Raw genomic sequence first — 6,649 nt, 5'->3', positions numbered from 1 at the left:
TGCCGGTAAGGTGCTCGGTTCTTCCGAGGAAGCTAAGGCCGCGTTGGGGTGAGGCCCTCACTTCATCCAGCGACTAGCACCGCTCCGAGCAGCGCTCGCCCAGCATTCACCCTCACCATGGCCTCAGTCTCAGAGCTCGCCTGCATCTACTCGGCCCTTATCCTGAAGTGACGGTGACCGAGGATAAGATCAATGCCCTCATTAAAGCAGCTGGTGTAAATGTTGAACCTTTCTGGCCAGGCTTGTTTGCAAAGGCTCTGGCCAATGTCAACATTGGGAGTCTCATCTGCAATGTAGGGGCTGGTGGACCTGCCCCTGCAGCTAGTGCTGCACCAGCAGGAGGTCCTGCCCCCTCCACCACTGCTGCCCCAGCTGAGGAGAAGAAAGTGGAAGCAAAGAAAGAAGAATCTGAGGAGTCTGATGATGACATGGGCTTTGGTCTTTTTGACTAAATTGGCTCTTTTGTAACAGTCAATAAAAGCTGACTTCTGTTAAAAAAATAAATAAATAAATAAATCAGTTTTGCCCTAGCAGGTTTGGCTCAGTGAATAGACCTGCTGACCGAAGAGTCCCGGGTTCAAATTCCGGTCAAGGGCATGTACCTTGGTTGCAGGCTCCTCCCTGGACTGGGCCCTGGTCAGTGTGTGTGCTGGAGGCAACCAATTGATGTGTTTTCTCACATAGATATTTCTCTCTGTCTTTCCCTCTCTCTTCCACTCTCTCTAAAAATCGATGGAAAATATCCTCAGGTGAGGATTAAAATAAGTAAGTAAGTAAGTAAATAAATAAATAAATAAATAAGTGTGGTTTTGTACACCTACAATGAACAACCCAAAAGGATATTAAGAAAACAATTCTATTTGCAAAAATATCAAAAAGAATAAAATTCTTAAGAATTCAACTATAGAAATGAGACTTATACATTAAAAACTACAAAACATTGCTGAAAAAATTAAATAAGACACAAATATATGGAAAGATCCCATATTCATAGATTGAAAGACTTAATATTGTCAAGATGTTCATACTACCCAAAGCAATCTACCAATTCAATGCAATCTCAATCAAAATCCCAATGGTATCTTTTGCAGAAATAGAAAAATTAATCCTAAAATTCATATAAAATCTCAAGGACCAAACAATTTTGAAAAAGAAGAATAAAGTTGGAGGACTCACATTTCCTGATTTCAAAACATATTACAAAGCTATAGTAATCAAAATAATGTGGTACTGGTATAAAGATAGATAAATGGGCTAAATGGAATAGAATACAGAGCCCTGAGAAATTTTCAGTCAAATTATTTTCAACAAGGATGCCCAGAACATTCAATGGAGAAAGGACATTCCCTTCAGCAAATGGTGTTGGAAAAACTGGATATCCACTTGCAAAAGGAGTTGAACCCTTTATCTTATACCATAGACAAAAATGAACCCAAAACGGACTTAAACATAAGACTCAAAACTGTAAGTTCCCTCTAGGAAAATTCTATGTTTCCTATAAAAAACATAGGGGAAAAGCTTCATGATATTGGACTTGGCAATGATTTTTTAGATATGACACCAACAGCACAAGCAACAACAACAAAAAAAGACAAATGCGAATACATCAAACTTAAAACATTTGTGCATCAAAGGATCAACAGAGTGAAAAAAACAACCTATAGTGGGACAAAATATTTGCAGATCATATTCAGAGGTGGATAAAAGTAGTGTACAGTTGTTCATATGGAAAATAACACAATAATTAATCAATGACAATATAAGAATAAAGTCTGTGTTTCGCATACTCACAACTGTAAATCTACTTTTGCCCACCTCTGTATTTGATAAAGGGTTAATATTCAGAATATACAAAGAACTACAACTCAATAACAATAAATCAAACAACCCGGTTAAAAAATGGGCAAATACCTGGCCGGTATTGCTCAGTGGTTGGCATCAACCTATGATCCAGGAGGTCACAGTTTGATTCCCTGTCAGGGCTATGCCAAGGTTGCAGGCTGGATTCCCAATCATGCAAGAGGCAGCCAATCAATGATTCTCTCTCATCATCAATGTCTCTATCTCTATCTCTCCCTCTCCCTTCCTCTCTGAAATCAATAAAGACTTTTTTTTTAATGGGCTAAGGACCTGAATAGACATTTCTCCAAAGATGATATACAATTGATCAACAAACTTATGAAAAGATGCCTAACATCACTAGTCAGTAGAGAAATGCAAATTAATACCACAAAGCACTAACTGACATCTCAAAAAAGTAGCCTAAATATTGCAGAGGAAAATTAAAACTTATCAGATATATCTATGGAATCTCTACAGGTCAAGATAAAAAAGATGAAAAGAAGTTTTCTAAATTGACAACCTATTTCCATTAAACCTTTCCCTCTGTTAAACATCCTTATTTACTTTTTCTCTCATAAAAGACTTATGAATTAATTAATCGATTTACTATTTTTTTCTGATGTGAATATTTAAATTACATCACATTCCCAAATGTACATTGTGATTATATGAGAATAAAAATTCTGAACCAGTCTCTCAAAAAAATACCCACAATGAAATATCACTTCACATCAATTAGGATGGCTACTATCAAAAAAGCAAAAGATAATTGTTGACGGGGATGTAGAGAAGTTGGAACTCTTGTGCACTGTTGGTAGGGATGTAAAATGGTGAAGCCACTATGGAAAATGGTGTGGAGATTCCTCAAAAAATTAAAAATAGAACTATCATATGATCCAGCATTCCTACCTCTAGGTATATACCCAAAAGAATTGAAAGCAAGCCCTAGCTGGTTTGGCTCAGTAGATAGAGCGTCGGCTTGCAGACTGAAGGGTCCCAGGTTTGATGGCCATCAAGGGCACATGCCAGCATATAACCCCCAGTAGGGGGTGTGCAAGAGGCAGCCAATCAATGATTCTCCTTCATCATTGATGTTTCTATCTCTCTTTCCCTCTCCCTTCCTCTCTGAAATCAATAAAAATATATTTTTTAAAAAAAGAATTGAAAGCAAGATCTCTAAGAAATATCTGCATGTCCATGTTCATAACAGCATTATTCACAATAGCCAAGAAGTGGAAGCAACCTAAATGTCTACAGACGAATGAATAAACAAAATGTGATACACTGGAATATTATTCAGCCTTAAAAGGGAAGGAAATGTTGCATGCCAAAACCTGGATGAACCTAGAGGATATTATACTAAGTGAAATAAGCCAGTCACGAGACAAATATTGTGTGATTCCATTGATACGTGGTATCTAAAATAGCCAAATTCATAGAAACAGGCAGTAGAATGGTGGTTACCATGGGCTGCTAGGGGAAGGAGAGAAGGAAGTTTTTGTTTAATGTGTGTTGAGTTTTAGATTGGCAAGATGAAAAAGTTTTGGAGATCTCTTTCACAACCGTGTGAATATACAGTACTTAACACTATTGAAATGTACACTTAAAATGGTTAAAATAGTACATTTATATTATGTGATCTTTATCGCAATTTTTTTTTTAAGAAGAAGCTAGAAGAGGAAAAGAACTGATTTTCTGCTAGAGCCCCTGGAAGGATTGTGGCCCTTGACTTTGGCCCAGGAAAACTGATTTGAGACTTCTGGCCTCCAAAAATGTGAGAAAGTTAATTTCTGTTGCTTTAAGCTTCCAAGTTTGTGGTGATTTCTTGTGGCAGCCACAGGAAACTAATACATTGAATAAATTATTAACTTTAATGTCAAGTGAATCCATGCTATGAAGATTAAAAGCCAGGGAAGGAGACAAAGAATGACAAAGAATGTTAAGAAACTTGGAACGGTTGAGGACACCTGACCTCAGGCCAAAACCCCTGTGATAAGTACATACCTAGGAAGTCAGAACAGCAGAGAGGTGCACCTTGGTTAACAAAAATGAGGAAGAATTAAAAATAATAATAATAATAATAAGGGCAAAGAAGTAGCCAGGTGCTACATCCCATAAGGGTTCAAGGGCTTTGGATTTAAAAGCAAGGAAATGTCAGGTTTTCACCCATTTGTTCAGAGGCTCTGAAGGGTAACAGCGGGGACAGACTTGGGGCTGTTACACTAAAAGTCCAGCTAGCAGAGAGGTGGGGAGAACTGGTAGATTTCCGGATATATTTTGTACAGAGAGCCAATAAGATTTGCTGATGGGTCAGACGCAAGGAGTAGGGAGAGAGAATGAGTCAAGGGCACCTGCAAGTTTTGGCCTGCACCACTCTGGATGACGGTGGTTGCATTTACTGAGATAAGAAACACATGGGGAGGAGCAGGCCCAGCCACAGATTAAGAGCTCTGGCCTGGATGCATTAAGTTTGATAGGCCCATTTGCCACCCAAGTGAAGATGCCACGCAGACATTTGGGTCCTTGTGTCTGCAGTTAAAGAGGGAGTGAGGGAGTCACTGAGCCATGTGTCTGGGTGAGGAGGAGGCAGACTGAGTCAGACAGCATGGACCCCAGGATGCCAGCTCTCTTTTCTTCCCTAGGCTAGGACAACTCAGGCTCTGGATTCTGGCCTGGGTAACAGTCTTGGGCTCAACCTGTGACAGTGTCCTCATGGGGCCTCTCACTTATCACCAGCTTGTGTTCAGCTGGGCACCAGTTTACACAAATCCTAATCACTGAGCTGGAGTAATATAACCTTTCCCACAGGACTCTTAACCCCTTGTCTAGAAAATGTTTATCGTGAATCCCATCAATAAGAGATTTTTTAGCAAATACTAGTATACATATTTGCCACCTGGATTGCAAATGGGCACCTAAAACTTAACACATTGAAGCCAGAGCTCTTAATTTGCACCCAAATTAAGATCTGTACCCTATCACACACATGTACACATATTCACTTATAAATTATATACACACTTGACTATACAAATAATAAAATGTGTTCATATATCAATGCAAAAAGAGTTTAAGAGGAATGCTCTAAAGATGAGATAAACAATTTTTGAATTGTTTTCTTTGTTAAAGGTACAAAATTCCTTTTTGCTTTCAGTTTTAAAAAGGCAATGCATTGTATGAGCAATGTGACTGAATGTGTCAGAGCTGATGAGCCGGTTACTGGTTTCACCAGGAAATGTTTCTGACAAGGAGCTCCAACTAGGATGGAAATGCCAGCTCTATTTTGTCAGTCTTCTTGCAGTATTAGCATTGTTGTCTATCTCTGCTTTCTTTTCAGCAATCTTTTGCAGACACAAGTCCATTCTGTGTGGGTTAGTTTTGTTAAGACTAGGTAATATCACTCAGCTAACCGAGGACAGGCCCGTAGCCCCTCCAGGTCCACTCTGAGCACTCCCTTCACCCTGCACTGTGGCCCTCTCCTAAGCCCCTCCTCCCTGGGGCAGTGACTGCTGCCACCCCCTGAGAGTGTGCCTGTCTCATTGGTTTCCCTTAACCCTGCCCCATCCATTGTAAAACCTCCTTTATTAAACTCTGCTCAATAATCCCCACTGAGTGCTCCTGTTTCCTGCCAGGATCTTATCTGCGATATGCCCTATAGAAACGCAAAAACATTGTACAGCCTTTGAGGACCTCCATGTCTCCTTGGGACACTTTCCTGTAAGTGCTCTGGGACCATCTGACCAGAAGGCAGTGGGGGCACTAGTGTCTGTCTAAATATTAAGTATTTTTAAAGCCCAGCTTCTTTATGATTAGAAATCAAGATTTGAATACCCCCCAAGGTAATAGTTTTGCACCAGGGCAGAGTGCCTGGCCACTGGCCAGGGCCCTGGCAAGAGAAGTCTAGCAAATGTGATGGCTGAAGCCAGCGTCTGGGTACCTCTGCCTTTATTCACTTGGGCACATAGCTCAATCTCTCTGCTCATAGCTTCCTGGGCAATAGGATAAAGGGGGAGGGTGGGCCTAGGGGGAGATAGGGTCGCTCCTACCCAGGGAACATTCTAGGATTCTCCACTTCTAGGCAGGCTGCTACACCCTTCTAGTGCTGAACTGGGCACCTGTGCTTTGGGAACCGACCAATTCCTCTGGCCACTTCACTCAGCCAAAACCCTGTTCATCTGTTCCTCCTCCTGAACCCTGGGCAGGGCAGCGCCAGCATCAAGTCTCCAGCCCTGGAAAGAGCACAGGCCTGAGCACATCAGTCACGGTCTGGCAGAAGGTCACCCTCCCCCAGGTCCTGCTCCCTTAGCTCCCTGCCTAGCTGGTGAGGGGCTGAGCCTTGGGCCATCGCCTTCCCTCCCCAAGGCGGCCACCACGGTCCTCAAGGTCCACAAAGTCTCCTCCAGCTCAAGTCCCAGTTCTTGGCCTCCATCCAGCTGCCTTGGGTCAGAAGGGGGTTCCTGCCGGGAAACTGAGGCCCCTTCTTGGGGCTTCTAAACTCGCCTAGGTTGCCCCGCGTAAGCCTCAGTTCTCGGTTGACGTATCTCTGCCTCAGGGCGCTGGGAGGGAGAAGTCGCTCGGGAAAGATGAATGAAGGGGCGGAGGAGTTGGTAGGAGCGAGGCGCCGCGAGGGCGCGGGGCGGGGCCGCGCAGGGCAATTCGGCCGCCTCCCCGCCCCTCTCCGCCCCGCCCCGCCTCCTGCCGCAGCTCGGAGGCCCCGCCCCGGCCCGCCCCTCCGCTCCATCCCCAGGCCGCCGTGGCGCGGAGCCGGTGCCGGAGCCGGTGTCCGAGAGGGGGCTGCGGCGCCGCA

At 43.3% G+C, this 6,649-nt stretch overlaps 1 pseudogene across 1 annotated transcript; it reads left to right on the top strand.

Annotated features, from left to right (window-relative positions):
* On the top strand, window positions 1-497 carry LOC308254257 (large ribosomal subunit protein P1-like; annotated as a pseudogene). Its single transcript has one exon. The product of its transcript is annotated as a large ribosomal subunit protein P1-like (transcript).
* Window positions 498-6,649: the final 6,152 nt, after the last annotated feature.

The sequence above is a fragment of the Plecotus auritus genome (genome assembly GCF_963455305.1).
Source record: "Plecotus auritus genome assembly, chromosome: 7".
NCBI lineage: Eukaryota > Metazoa > Chordata > Mammalia > Chiroptera > Vespertilionidae > Plecotus > Plecotus auritus.
The sequence above is the reverse complement of the archived record's forward strand: the minus strand, read 5'-3'. Positions and strand labels throughout refer to the sequence as shown.